This window comes from Eleutherodactylus coqui, chromosome 10 (assembly GCF_035609145.1).
Source record: "Eleutherodactylus coqui strain aEleCoq1 chromosome 10, aEleCoq1.hap1, whole genome shotgun sequence".
NCBI lineage: Eukaryota > Metazoa > Chordata > Amphibia > Anura > Eleutherodactylidae > Eleutherodactylus > Eleutherodactylus coqui.
Genome location: NC_089846.1, coordinates 34,274,273 through 34,290,301, shown reverse-complemented (window position 1 = coordinate 34,290,301; position 16,029 = coordinate 34,274,273).

The following is a 16,029-nucleotide window of genomic DNA, read 5'->3' as shown; positions in this document are numbered from 1 at the left end:
GTTTGCATTTTGATAAACATTTCATAATCAAATAAAATTCCCTCCTATAAAACTATTATTGGAATATTAAATGAGTTGATTATGTTCCCAGGCTACAGTTGACCTTATAACAGTCCATTGACACCGATAGAAGGAAAATAGCACTGTGTAAAACGCTATCACAATTTAATGTGTTAAACGCTTGCAGTTAATTGGTATTGGACCGTAAGATGAAAGTGTTGGCTGCTTAACTGCCTCTTTGAAATCTCAACTTTCTTCATCCCTTTGTTCACGTTATTGTTTAATCCCCGTGGTGGGCAGTTGTAGTTCTGACAAAAAGTATGCTAATGGTCTTTGTTTTCTTTGTCTTCAAGAACTTGGTGACATGAGCATCCAGTTACATCTGATAGCGGTCTCCTCTACTTTCAACCACATGGCTTGTTTCTGTCCTGTTGATTGACGGCTTACTCAATGCCCCCCCCCCCACACCCAACACCCAAGCAGCGTACCCCAAAACTTAACTGCTGAAGTGAAGAAACTGGGGTGCAGCGTAGTATTTCTCCTATGTGTACGTCTCATCCAAAGCCCCCTTGTCTCGTACGTAGTATTGAGTCACATCTCTGGGCAATGTATTTTTGGTTTCCATGGCTCTGAAAGGAGTGGTGTGATGGCCAGCAGTAAAACAACAAAAAGGACATTTTAAGAGAACAGCTCATAAATGTGACATGCTGTGAATGAGAACAAAGATGGCAAGGTCCAGTTTTAACAAGTTTCACACATTGTAATAATAGCATCACTTTTTTTACATTCTGTGCCTCGTTTAAAAAAACATACAAAAACTTGCATTTAGTTCATTATAATGACTCTAGTATACAAGTAAAACTTTAGCTCGGTAGGTGGTCATATAGTACTTACAGTCATCTAGTATGTATTAATACAAATCGACCTACTATTTGAGCTCGACTGAATTTGATGAAGTTGCAGGGTGGGTTGGCTGAAGATGTCTTGTTTCATGCCAGTTATCCTTTTCTTTACACAGGGATGTGACATTACAAAAATGTTGAAAAAATCCAAGAAACAGATTAACTAATCTATCACCGTCATTGTCCCTTTCCTTGGCCAGCTCTCTATCACTAGGCAACCCAACATTAGTCAGAGTTTGGATGAAAAATGGGACCTGGAGCAGGCAGAGGTTCTGGAATAGACACCATAAAATAATAGATTGTTGAAAAATATACATTTTAGTTTTCTATTGCCAATTTAGGGTCTCAGCTTAATTTAATATTGTATACCATCCCCTATAAAAGAACAGAACTCCATATTTCAATTAAGAAAAAAACTTTCTGCAAAGTTGTCTTTGCATGAAGATGCTCTCTAGTGAAACTTATGAAATTACTAGCTTGACTTACCTTCCTCCTCACTGTGTTAACAGCTAACATACCGTGTGGCTCGATCAAGCATAACATAATCTAGCTCCTGCCCCTGTCTATAGAGCTTACTGTACTGAGACAAGGACACTGGGGGATGAGCTGGACTGCGTTATACACTGATGTGCTGTATGAGCTTTCAATATGTATAGTGAGTAAGAAGAAACGTTAGTTCTGTGTTGTTCGGAGTTTCGAAGGGCATGAAGGGGGGAACCACCATTAAAGTGCTGGGACGCAGAGGTATTATTACTATTGGGAGAAACAAAGGAGAGGTTAGTGGCACAATGGAAAGCATGTGCAGAGATGAATTGTGCTTGGAATAAGTCTTCATGGCGGTCTGGGCCCAGACTGAAGATTAAAAAAAGTGGATTGTGATCACTAGAGGTAACTCCACTGTAATCACTCTTCCTATGTATAAATGGTGTCTGTTATATGGTGACTACATTTTTTGAAGGTGTACTAAGTCTACTGCACTATAAATATTGTCTTATAAATATACTGTGTTTATGTATAATCCAATTTTTTGGGGGTGGGAGACAAAATATATGCCTTTAGGTTTGGTGTGGGGGGCAAGCTGCACATTTGCAAAAAGAGCCCATGAGCACTTAACTATGCCCCTATTTCAAATTACAATTGCCATATGGCCTAAATAGAAAAATTGATCATTTGTTAGGCTGGTCTCACACAATTGGATTTGATTTGCGGATTACGCAATTCAAACATGGATCCACATGCTGTTTTTCAACTTGCACCTATTATACTGTCAGAGAATCGACCACTGAAAATGAGTCCTAAGGCTCTTGGATCTATAAAGGGCTTCCTCTAAAACGTCAATGGCTTACCATGATGATACACAGAGATTCGAGAAAAGGTGCGACAATCATATGACAATTTGAAGGGAACATGCCCAGAAAGATATTCTGTGATTGGAAGATTCCTAGCCATTCTAAGAGAATTGTGTGCTGTGACACAGGGAGTAGGAGCTGAGACTGCAGAGTGTTCTCAGGTGTTGTAAGAGCTACTCAGCATTAAGTGACAAGTGGGAGGCTGCTTGAAGTTATAGTAGTGATTTTTGTTGCAGGAGCCTTGGTGTGGGAGTGAGACAAAACAATCTATAGGAGGACATTGTGATTGTTGTCTGGAGTTCCAGGATTCTTGGTTGCATAACATTTCGGAAGTGAGGCCGGCCTTGGAAAACACTGTGTGCACAACAAGGAATAGAATACAAGATAGCTAACCAATAGGCCTGCTCTGTAAGGGGCTGCCCAAAAAGAGGTTATATGGTTGCCATGGCAACAGACTGTAAAATACAACAATTTGAATTGACCATGACTAGGAGAACATGGACTGATTGGCTGCTGAGTGGACTATAAAAATTAATTGTTTGCTGAGACACAAGGGAGGGCAGAGACTATGATAGTGGCAGGAAGTGTCGCTGGAAGGATGGATTGAGGGCAGCGTATTCTGCAGACACTGGATTGCACCACTGAGAGCAAGGGAAGCCGAGGGGAAGTGAGGCAAAAGAAGATCGTTTGAGTCTGTTGGGTATGCTGTGTGACGGTACAACAATCTGCGCGGAGGACAACCACTCCAAGTGCTATTCCAAGAGAACTGGACCGGACAACTAGAGACTGACTAAAGGGAGCATCTGGAAAGCGACTCTCTCTTTTCCAAGTGATAAACTTTAAGTGAGGGCGACCTCAACACAAGTACGGTAATAGGTGTGCAGACTGACAGGTACTAGAGTAACCACATAACAGGCCTGTCATATAGGGAAACTGCAGCAGATATTAAGCAAAGGGAAGTTGCTTGTAGGTCACGGACAAAGACAGGCGATACATCAACGCAAGCTCTTCGTATAGAGACGCTGTGCTCAAAGATACACTGTGTTTGGTTATGTGGCAACAATAGTCACAATGTAACAACCTTTCTCAGAAGGACATTGTATTGTAGTGCATAAAATGTATTTCAGTGTAAAAGGAATGACCTTCGCTTAGGTATCATTGTTTCTGACATATTGCTATTATTTTATATCCTGCACTGAGTATTATTCCTAGGACTGAACTAATGCAGATAACCTTAAGTAACCATATAGTAAAAGTTGGTTTGATGACTTAGTCCTATACTGTTATTTCCTAAATAAACACTGCGTATTTTTGGTAACTCCATCTGCTGCATTGTATCCTGAAACCTGTGTCGTACCACCAGCCAAGACAGCTGCATACTAGTCAAGACTTCAGTACTATATCTACACATCTGAGAAATCAAAGTTCTATTGTATAAGAATGAACTGTGTTTGGGGTTAGGCATAGTATAGAGCCTGGACACAAAGAACGAAACGAAAAACGAAAAAAAAAAAAGTTTGGTACGGTGTTAGCCAGTAGAGCAAAGTGTGATTATTTTCAGTAAGAGAAACCAAGTAATCTTGTAGATATGATACAGTACCTTTTAATGGCTAACAAAAAGATATGATGATATAGCGAGCTTTCAGATCTCCTACTGACCCTTCATCAGGCTTATTCCAAATCAGTTTCATTAAACCTGACAAAGGGTCCATAGAAGATCGAAAGCTTGCATTAACATCATGTATTTTTGTTAGCCATTAAAAGGTATCATATCTACAAGATATCTACAAGGTTGGGCATAGTATAGAGCCTGGACACAAAGAACGAAACGAAAAAAAAAAAAGTTTGGTACGGTGTTAGCCAGTAGAGCAAAGTGTGATTATTTTCAGTAAGAGAAACCAAGTAATCTTGTAGATATGATACCTTTTAATGGCTAACAAAAAGATATGATGATATAGCGAGCTTTCAGATCTCCTACTGACCCTTCGTCAGGCTTATTCCAAATCAGTTTCATTAAACCTGACAAAGGGTCCATAGAAGATCGAAAGCTTGCATTAACATCATGTATTTTTGTTAGCCATTAAAAGGTATCATATCTACAAGATTGCTTGGTTTCTCTTACTGAAAACAATCACACTTTGGACACAAAATTGCACGTGAAGCTTAAGGCCACCTGCAGACGGGCGGAAATTCCGTGGCGGGATTTCCGCCGCTAGAAGCTGGCATAGGATTGCATTAACAAAGGCAATCTTATGCAGACGGCCGCGATTTGGCAGCACGAAATCTCGCGCGGCAAACAAATCGCGGCATGCTCTATTTCTGTGTGGGGCTCGCATCACTCACCAGCCGCCGGCTCCACTCTGCGCATGCGCCAGCTGCCTGCCAGCCGGCACATGAAAGAGTCGGGGCCGCGGGAGAGGTGAGTGCCCACGCTGCTCTCTGCAGACGCTTGGGTCGGGTCCCGCTGCGAAAATTTAATTATTTACAGACTCGTGTTCCTATTCAAGTTCCTTCATTCCTATCATGAGCAAATTTTGGCATCCAAGACTTTGGTTCTGGAATTGCCCCCTATATTGCATAAAATAGTTTTTTATTAAAAAACAAAAAAAGTTGCTACTTTTTGTAACTCTCTTGACTGTCGTATCCTGTGACCAGTCGCATATCACCACCCACAACAGATCTATTGTTACCCATTAACGTGGCACATACTGATGTTAATTACGTCATCTAAACCAGTCTTCCACTTGAGTAATGTTTCGGGGGGTTTACAGATGGAGCCAAGAACTTTATAACAATGAAGCAGAACTTGGAGGGATTTTTCAAAAATACTTCTCTGTCAGTGAAAGCATTCTCCTCTTTATGTGGTGAGACTGCTGACCACCAACAAGACTTTGGCCTGTCACTGGTGATGAAGGAGATTGAAGCAGCTGTCCCTGAACTGCATTCTTCAAGTAGAGATTTATTAAGGCTAATTAATGTGCTGGTAGGTGTTAATTGTCTTAATTCCGGGATGCTACACTGAGCCATCAATAAGCAACTGCCTGGGTGTCCTAAAACTGACCTCGGCATTTATATGTTTGGGGAATAGCAGAGTCTCTATAAGGGCTCATTCACACGGGGACCTACACGTGCAAAAATCACGCACGTAAAATACTCGATGCTATTAAAGCCAATAGTGTCCTATGGGAATGCTCAGATGAAGGAATTTTAGACACGCAAAAATTCCCGTAGAAAACCATTGATTCTAACAGCCGTGAGTTTTTTACACTCATAATTTTTGCATGTGTAGGTCCCCGTGTGAAAGAGGTCTTAGGGCTTATTGACACGAGCGAATATTGGCCGCCATCTGATGCATTGGGTTCAATGCATCAGATCACACAGGCGTATTCCTGCGGCGTAAAAGCATCCAGCCAGCCAATATAGCGCTGGGCGCTTTTAAGCCGGACAGGAAATATAGTCCTAGAACTATCTTTCCCGTACGGAATTCGGCCGCTACCATAGACTCATATGGAGCCAATGACAGCTGCCGGAGAAGGGAGGCGGGAGAGAGTTTAGCAGTGTGACTGCTAAACTTCCTCCCCTTTCTTTCCTCCTCGCCGCCCCTTAGCGCACTTGCTCCCGCCCCATCCCGCCTCCTCCCCTTGCAGAGAGCCAGCGAGGGGATTGGGAATGGGGAGACATCTCAGCAGAGCTAAACTGTCTCCCCCCGCCCAATGGCATTGCACGCTCGGCGTATATGCGCCGGGCCAGGGCCATCTGAACGGGTGCACAAACGTTAGAGTTGTGCGTTCCTTCATGCGTTTTTATGGCGCCGGAGGGTGCACGTAAAAACATCTACGGCCGTGTGAAGGAGCTTTAAGGCTGGGTTCACACAGGGCGGATTTGCAGAGGTTTTTCCGTTGCGGTTTTGCCTCAGAAGAACTGCTTCTGCGGCAAAAATGCTTCAAAGGTTAATTTTGGCTTGCAGATTTTCCTGCGGATTTTCCTGCGGAAAAATCTGCAAGCGTTTTTTTCCGCAGCGCTTTTTTACTTTTTGCAGTGTATTTTGGGGCGGATTTTGCTGCGTCCATAGAGGTCTATGGACAAAAAAAGCGCTGCGGAAAAGACACAAGAATGGACATGCTGCTTCTTTTAAAACCGCGCCGCAGTTGCATTTCCGCACCGCGGCTGTGCGGAAGAAATGCATCCTGTGGAAACAGCTTTTTTCCAAAACTCATTTGTGCTGCATTGCACTACAAATGCAGCGGTTTTGCCGCAGTGCGAATATGCAATGGTAAACCGCGGCAAGACCGCAGCAAATCCGCACTGTATGAACCCAGCCTTAGGCCTCATTTATATGGGCAATTTTCCTGCACGTTTTTTTCGCATTGTGAAGTACACAGCAAAAGAATCCATTGTTTTTAATGGACGCATATACATGTGTGATGTTTCTCTCATAGCACTGCGAAAGTAAGCAAAGCGAGAATAAAAATTGCAGATGTCCTGATTCCTGCAACAGAATCGCCCATTCTTTCCTATGGGAGCAGAAAAAACGTACGAGATTCACACGACTGCAATACAATGCAATTTTGCTCCCATAGGGAATAATGAGTGATTTTCACGTGTGAAATCAGAAGTGCGGTGCAGTTTTCTTGTAAAAAGCATCGCACTCGCATAAAAATCGAAGGTTTGGAAGTATAATATCAGTCTAAGTTTCGCGGATCCATATTGCACTCAGCCATGTAAATGCACCCTAAAATTAGCAGTCCAGACTGCTTTGCACTGCCTTCCCCACCACCTGCACTACCGACCCTCTTCCTTTACACCTCCTCCAGTCTCTTTTCCCGGCAGTCATTACCCACCTCACCACCATCTTCAACCTCTCCCTGAGCAGGGGGTTGGACCCGGTGACCCTGGAGGTCCCTTCCAACTCTACCATTCTATGACCTTTGATATTTTCCCCTCCTCATTCAAACACTCCATCATATTCCCTCTGCTAAAGAAACTGACCCTTGACCCGACCGACGCTGCCAACTACAGACCAATCTCAAACCTCCCCTTCATCTCCAAACTACCTGAACGCCTGGTCTATTCCACTTCAAATGCTTTCTCTCTGACAACTCTCTCCTCGACCCCCTCCAGTCCGGCTTCCGCCCCCTACATTCGACCGAAACCACCCTCACGAAAGTATCAAATAACCTGAGGACGGCCAAATCAGGGGACAACCACTCCCTACTAATCCTCCTTGACCTCTCTGCTGCATTTGACACTGTTGACCACGACCTCCTCCTTGCTTTACTTCACTCCATCTGCCTTAAGGACACCGCTCTTTCCTGGTTCTCCTCCTACCTCTCTGACCGATCTTTCAGCATCTCCTTCGCTGGCTCTATCTTCTCTCCGCTCCTCCTTACTATTGGGGTCCCCCAGGGATTGGTACTCTCCTCTATCTACACAGCCCCAATCAGACAAACCATCTGCAGATTTGACCTCCAGTACCACCTCTACGCTGATGACACTCAGTTATACACCTCTTCGTGTGACATCTCTGCACCTTTCCTTTAAAACATCGCCGACTGTCTGTCTGCTATCTCTAACACTATGTCCTCCCTTTTTCTCAGACTTAAACTCTCAAAAACTGACCTTTTCTTTCTGCCCTCAACTAGCTGACTTCCACCCCACATCTCCATATCAGTATCTGGCACCATCGTAACCTCCAGACAGCACGCCTGCTGCCTTGGGGTCATACTGGATTCAGACCTCTTCTTTACCGCCCATATCCAATCTCTGGCCCGAACATGCTACCTGCACCTCAGGAATATTGCTAAAACCTGGCCGTTCCTCACCACGGACACACTAAAGACACTTGTTGCCCTCATCCATTCCCGACTTGACTACTGCAACTTGCTGCTCATCAGCCTTCCCCGCACAAGACTCTTCCCTCTCCAATCCATACTAAATATGGCAGCTAGACTCCTCTTTCTATCCAACCACTTCTCAGACGCCTCTGCACTATGCCAGTCACTGCACTGGCTGCCCATCCTTTACAGAACTCAATTCAAACTCATCACCCTCACCCACAATGCCCTTAACTGTACATAGCTTACCTCCTCTCCATACATCATCCAGTCCACTCGCTCCGATCCGCTAACGCACTCAGACTAAACACCTCTCTAATACGAACCTTGCATGCTCGCCTCCAGATCCTCTGGAACACTGTACCCCAAAACATCCGGACAATTCTGAACATACGGAACTTCAGACGTGCCTTAAAGATGCATCTCTTCAAAGTAGCATACCAAACCTCCTGAGCTAGTGCCCCACCCCGACAATATGCCCCCTGCCCCTCCTTATGGCTTTCCACTTTTGCCTATCATATACACTTCCTGCCCCATAACTCCTGTACTACTCCCACCCCGTTTGTGTCCTAAAAAAAACTGTATGTCACATGTTATTGTCGCATTGCTGTGTTCCCCCTTGCTCCACCGCCTGCCCCTGTACCTTCTGTATCACCCACACCCCCTTTGTTTCCAAATAATTGAACACCACATGTAATTCTTCTAATTTCTGTAAATTTCGTATTGTTTGTGTTCCCCATGTGCCTCGAAAGCGCTGCGGAATAAGTTGGCGCTATACAAATAAAGGTTATTACTATAATAACACACAGGACACAAACACCCATGTGAGTGAGATCTAAGTTAGGTGAGGATTTGAACCCTAGTCTCCTTATTGAAGGCAGCATGCTCGGCCACTACACAATGTAACCCCTCCATACAGACACATATGCACTGGGTCAGCTGTAATATGCCCATACAGTGTAATACACACATTTGCCTTCCAGATCCTTTTTGCAGTGAATATCAATGCTGTGGAATAAGATGCATGTTCTACATACACACCATCCAGAAATGCAACCTTTATTGCTTATTTACCCACTGATGTAAATGTTGCCCCTGAGTACAACATGAGCTCCCATGCATGAATAGATAACATTTTACTTCCCAGCATATGACAGCCATCAGTGCAGTAACAGCTAGAGGAAGAAGGCAGCGGTGCTTCACTGTGGTTTCACATCTGCATTCGGGGGTTCTGTTTTTCTGATTCATTCAGGAATCCGCTGGTTGTACAGATGGAATGGAACAGACCCCATTGATTATAATAGGTCTCGTTCAGTTTCTGCACAGCTGCCCCGCAGTTTACCGGAAAAAAACAATGCATGCAGCACTTTTTTCCAATATTTTGTGCGGGATCTGCGATGGAGCCTCCAACGCCCTAAGTGAGCATTCAGTATCCTCTTCTGAGGTTAAAACTGTGCCTGCTCATAAATCTGGGTGATTGGCTCCTCACTGCCTGCCCAGCTCATAAATACATAGTAACATAGTTTGTAAGGCCAAATGAAGACAATGTCCATCTAGTCCAGCCAAAACAGGATGGTCAGGACAGGAAGCTAGGAGCCTCTGACCATAGTCATTGTATCAGAGGAAGCCCCAAAGTCAGGATAACAGGGGTCGTGTGATACACCCCAATTGAAGTACAAGCACTCATTTAAGGCAAACAAAAGGCATTATTGAATGGTAAACTGAGGCTTGCTACTTAGTCCGGTTCGGATTGAGAGAAAGTAGAGGGGTAATTGAAGAGGCATGTGATAAGGGAATGTGACAGTCCTAAAAAGGTGTGCTTTTAGGGCACACTTAAAATTAGGTATTGGGGATTAACCTGATTGCCCAGTGTTGCACATTCTAGAAAACTGGTGCAGCTTGGAAAAAGTCTTGAAGATGGAACTGGGTGGTTCAATTTTCAGAACCAAAGTGGTTTTAGTAAACTTATACAGGCTATGAATTTCTTTCCTTATGTGATCAGATGATCTACAAAAATGCTTTACCCAACAGCTACATGTTTTCTGTACTGTAAATCTGTATATGAAATTTCAGATGGGAATTACCCATATTCAATTGCAAACGTTTCTAGCACAATGTGACACATCTTGTGGTTTTTTCCTTCACTTTTTGTGAATGTATTTGCAAAATAACGTTCACATGCATTTGTATTTTCTTGGTTAAATCCACAACATGTAAAGCTTGCCTCCACCAATGAAAAAAACGTTAAAAAAAACTTCTTAAAGATACAGAATTGTTAAAATTAATATTTTTCAGTCCCTTTTACGCGACTCGTGAGGTTTTGTAGCCCATGTTTCCCTATGGGGCCTTCCTCTCTTTTGCATCACAGGAAAACGCAATTTTCGTGCGGTGAGATGCAACTTTGAAAGTAGGAAATTCCTAATCTAAGCCCTGGCTACAGGAAAAAAAACAAAACACATACATCACCTTAGAAGCACTGTCAGCCTGGCCGCCTCTTCTCCCCAGGTCCCCGGCACTATTCTCCTTAATTTCTGCTGGCCATGGATTGAAAAATCTCCGCCTCCTGGAAGCGCTACCTCTGATTGACTGTCATTTAGCCAATCACAGCCAGCACTCAATGAACCAATCACAGCCATTCATCGAGCACTGGCTCTGACTGGCTAAGTGTCAGCTGATCACAGCCAGTGCTTCCAGGAGGCCGGGATTTTTCAATCCCCGACCAGAAGAGATGAAGAAGACCATTCCCAGGGAGCAGGAAGAAGATACAGTGGAGTCCCTGGAGAGTGCTTCTAGGTGATGTATGCGTTTTTTTTCTGCAGTTAGGGCTTATTTTCAGGGTACAGCTTATATTACAAGCCCTCCTGTAAAATTCTCGCATGTGGTGCTACAAAGTCGCGGTATTGCTGCGAGAAGACGCAGGGATATCGCACGGAACAGCAATGCGATATCACTGCAATTTTCTCATGGAGATTCTGTGAAGGAGGCCTTACAGTGCGTTGCGCGGTCTATCTCCTTTGAAATAGCAGTCTGTAGTCCCTGTAAATTGGGCATGTGCCATAAAACATTCCAAAAATTTCATCGAACATGCATAGTATGTTAGGCTGAAGGGAGACAGTATCCTTCTAATTTAGCCTATTTCCACCCACCCCTGTTGATCCAGAGGAAAAAAAAACAGCTATTAGGCTGGGTTGTAAATAAATGCTGATCAGAAACAATGCTACACTTTTCATTTGGCTGTATCTAGTATTGCAGCTAATGTCAATTGAAATGTGTGTGACTAGGATGCAATACTAGACCCAGTCCATGGACAAGAGCGGTGCTCTACAATTGAACGACGTGGTGGGCATCCATGTGCACTACCGCATCTTTCCAGTGATGGCAGAGTTTAAGTGCTTGGCTATCTCCAATTGAAATGAATGGAGTCGCAGCTCACATGATTGACTGCTGCTCCATTCATTCTGGAATCTTAGAAACCCCCATTCTTGTGCTCAGTTGGACCTTCACCATTCAGATAGGAGATAACTATCCTGTAGCTAAGACATGACTTTTGGGTGCGTCAAACCCCTTTAAAGGGTAATGGTGTTTGGGTGCTAAAAGGAATAACTTAGAAACTGAACAAAACTTGTAGGCAAGTAAGGCACGGTTGTGCCCCGCGCCGATGTGAACAATCCCTGGCAGCGCAAATCACGAGTGTTTTTGCACTGATGCTTGTCTGAAGGAGCCCTAAGGGCGGCTTTACACAAACGTACTTGTGCCCTCAAAACACAGAGAATAGAACTTATTGAGTTAAATATGTTAGTTGGCATTTCCATTTTTTGCACGTGCATTTCTCGTGTGAGCAAACTAATAGGTCCCATGTATTTGCATAGCAAAGATCCCTATAGAAGTCTATGGGAGATGCCCAAACATACGTGTAATACGCAATATGCTGCGCAAAACCACGGGGAAAAGAACACATCTGAACCTCATTAGGCTAAATATCCTTTTAAATCAGGGCAGGGGTGGTGTACGTACGAATATATGAACCGTCTTGGCATGCATAAAAACGTACAGACAAGCACGCAAATCCAACTAGTTCACTGCGCAAAGATGTTGCGCTGAAGCGAGCGTATTTGCACTTACACTCATCTGAAGATGCCCTAATTAACAAAATTCTCATTTGCGACGCATCCGTTCTGTGTAAAAGGTCCCTAAGAGCGCTTGTAGGTGTCTTTACGACAGGGAAAGCCTAAGCTACTTGTATGCTCTCTCATTGTGTGCTGTGGGTGATGTCAGCCTACGAGGGCAGGGTCCCTGGGGTGGATCAGGCTGTTGCTCTTCTTGCTGTCACTTTGCTTGCGCTCTGCTTTGCAGAATGACATGAAATTTGCATCTCCACTGACTGCACTGGGATCACAGGGAACTATAGCATGCAGATGACTGCGTGGAGGACCTATGCAGGGCTCATGGCCACAAACAAGGCACTTTCACAACTTTTGTTGAGCTGAAGGAATAGTAGTTTCCTGATTGCCCAAATTTCAAGGTAAGTGTCATTTACATCATACGGTATTAGTTTAACGGCTTCTGTCCTGCATTGGGCTTAATTTACGCATTCAACATTTTTGGCCCATTTTGATGGAATTTTTGTTTTGTTTTATAAATACTAGATTTTTATTGAAAAAGTTTTTTTTTTCATCCCAAACACTTGTAATATAACAATATAGTCATGATTTGTAAGAAAGGTGTAATCACAAACAAGATTTGTGTTTAAGTAGCTGCATAAGAAACAATTACATCAAATCAATAGACAAAAAGGAAAAACACTAAGGGCAGAAGAAACCTTTTAAGGCAAAACCAGTAGGGGCCAGAAGGTAGGAACAGTACAAAGGAAAGATCTTTTAGTATCCACTCCCTGGGTGAACTGTTGAGTAGGACCATCCACATTATGTTGCTACTAAAGGGATTAGATACTTTTTACCTTTTGTTTGTCTTAACGGAGCAGAAATTTGTCACAAGTATCTAATAGGTCAAAATGGACACAACTGTCTGCAATGCACGCTCAAGGACTGATCCTGGCCGGGCATTTAACGTGGGGTGATGAAGGTGTTTAGGGGGCCTTGATCTGTGTTTAAGGCTGGGTTCACACAGGGCGGATTTGCCGCGGATATTCCGTGCGGAATTTCACTGCGGCAAATCCGCCTGCGGCCGCTAATCCCGGGATTAGCCAGCCAAGTGGACGAGATTTCTCAGAAATCTTGTCCACACGGGACGGCAAATCCACTGCGGCTAATCCGGCAGAAACTGCCGCTGCGGCGCGGCTTTGCTGAACGCAGCATGTCTATTTTTTTTTCCCGCTGCGGCCGCGCTCTCCTCTATGGGAGCGCCGGCCACAGCAGAAGAGCGAGCGGCCAGGCCGCTTCAGAGCCGCCGTGGCGGTCCTCCCGACGGAAATGTCGCAGTTTTTCGCTGCGGCCAAACCGCGACATTTACGCCGGGAATCTGCCATGTGTGAACCCAGCCTAAGGGTTCTTCATACGAGCGTATGCACAAAAACTCTCGCCACATCGCAATGTATTTGCACGTGATCGAGGTTGGATAAGATATATTTGCATGTGTGTCTGCACATAGTACTGTACTTTTTGCGCATGCAGGGCCAGTTCACACACGCGTATGACACACCCTTTACACGGATTAAAAGCCTGCCGGCGGATTCAGATGAGCGTAGGTGCAACGATATATCTATTGATATCAGTGATTTTATTTCGACCCATTATGCATAAGGGTGGATTCAGACGACTGTATATCGGCTTGGTTTTCACGCCGAGCCGATATACAGTGTCCTCATCTGGGGGGGGGGGGGGGGATGGAGGAGCCAGGAGCAGGAACCGAGCTCCCGCCCCCTCTCTGCCTCCTCTCCACCTCCTCTTCACCCCTATGCACTATTTGTAATGAAAGGAGGCGGGGCGGGGGCGGGGCTAAGTTCGGAGAATTAGCCCCACCCCCGTCCCACCTCTCCCTATTGCAAATAGTGCAGAAGGGTGGAGAGGGGGCGGGAGCTCAGAGCACTGCTCCTGGCTCTTCCAGGCTCCTCCCCTGCAGAGAGAGACGACGTATATCGCCTGGGCGTGAAAACCCAGCCGATATACGTTCATCTGAATCCAGCCTAAGAGACATGTTAGTCTGAATCTGCCCTAAAGAGGTCAAGTTATGTTCTTTTTTTGGCGCAGCGTTTCACAAATCCCCTTGTATATTTGCGCATCTCCCATAGACTTATGGTGCTCTTTGCTGTGCAAAACGCAGAATAATAGAGCAGTCCCTACTTTTTTTTTTTTTTTAACACCAAACACGTTCATGAAAACGAACCCATTGATATCAATGGGTTCTATTATCCACGTTTTGTGCACGTATATATTTTAGGCTTCTTTCACACTGGGACCTAGGCGCACAAAAATTATGCGTATAAAAAACACGCAGCTATTAGAACCAATGGTTTCCTATAGAAACGTTTAGATGAAGGAATCTGAACGTTCCCATAGGAAACCATTCATTCTAATAGCCGTGTGTTTTTTCAGCAGGTGATTTTTGCGTGCCTAGCTCCCAATGTGAGCCTTTAAGTACACAAAATAATACGCAAATGCGCCCATGTGAAGAAGCCCAGAGATTGTAAGGGTTTCCTCACGCGGGCGTATGCACAAGTCCTATCTTTTCTCGGCAGTACTATTAATGGGCGAGAATTCCGCTAGTGAAAACGAAACCATTAAAATCACTGGTTTCGTTTCGGCCCGTTACGCGGCCGTGATAAGCCAATAAGTTTAATGAGCTCCAACTCATGCTGCGGGGTTTTTTGCACAACGGAATTGCGCACACAAAATACATGCTTGTGAATAAACCCATTAAAATCAATGAGTTGTATTTTCTGTGTTTTGCGCGCGCAATAATTTCCTGCACAAATACGTCCGTGTGAATCTGGCCTCATAGCTATTCAATAGAAAAATAATTTGATGCTTAAACATTTAATTTTTACAATGGCGTTAAATAAGACAACCAACTTTGTAAGGGCTTCTTCCCGTGGGCGTGTTTTAGTCCCGTTGCGTGACCGTGAAAATTACGGTTGCATAACGGGACCAAACGAAACCATTAACTTCAATGGTTTCGTTTTCACTATCGGTATTCTCGCGTGTTAATAGTACGTGCAAGAAAAGATAGGGCTTATCTTCCCACTGTTTTTTTCAAACTCGCGTGTACTGGCACGAAATTTGAATTGTACAGAAAAAAAAAGCAAAAATAGTTTATGTACTTTTTGCGCATGCAGGGCCAGTTGCTACACACCCTCTCTGTATTAGGGCTTATTCAGACAGAAGTTGGCTCTGTCCCATCCCGCCCCTCTCATTGCAAATATTGCCGAGGGGCGGAGAGGGAGGGAGCTCAGTGCAGTGCTCCTGGCTCTTCCAGACTCTTCCCCCTGCAGAGAGGGACGCCATATATCAGCCGGCGTGAATACGCAGCTGATATATGGTCGTCTGAATAAGCCCTTAAAAGGATATTTAGCCTAATGAGATCCAAATGTGTTCATTTTCCAGTGGAATTGCACAGCCTAATGCACATTTGCAAGCATATAGAGCGCTCATTTGCTCACCTCCCATAGACTTCTATGGAGGCTTTTGGTGCACAATATGCAAAAAGGTAGAGCAGGACCTTTTTGTTTTTTGCATGAACACGAAATGCATGCAAAAAATGTTTTTGAGAACGAACTCATTGATATCAATCGGTTCTATTCTCTGTGTATTACGCACAAAAACACTCACAAATACGGGCGCCTGAATCCGCCCTAAGGGCTTCTTCACATGAGCATGTTCATGCTGGTAATTGCGTCTGTGCGCTGAACGCAGAGAATAGAACCCTCTGATTTCAATAGGGTCATTCTCATAAGTAGGACCTGCTCTATGTTTTTTGCGTTTTGTGCAG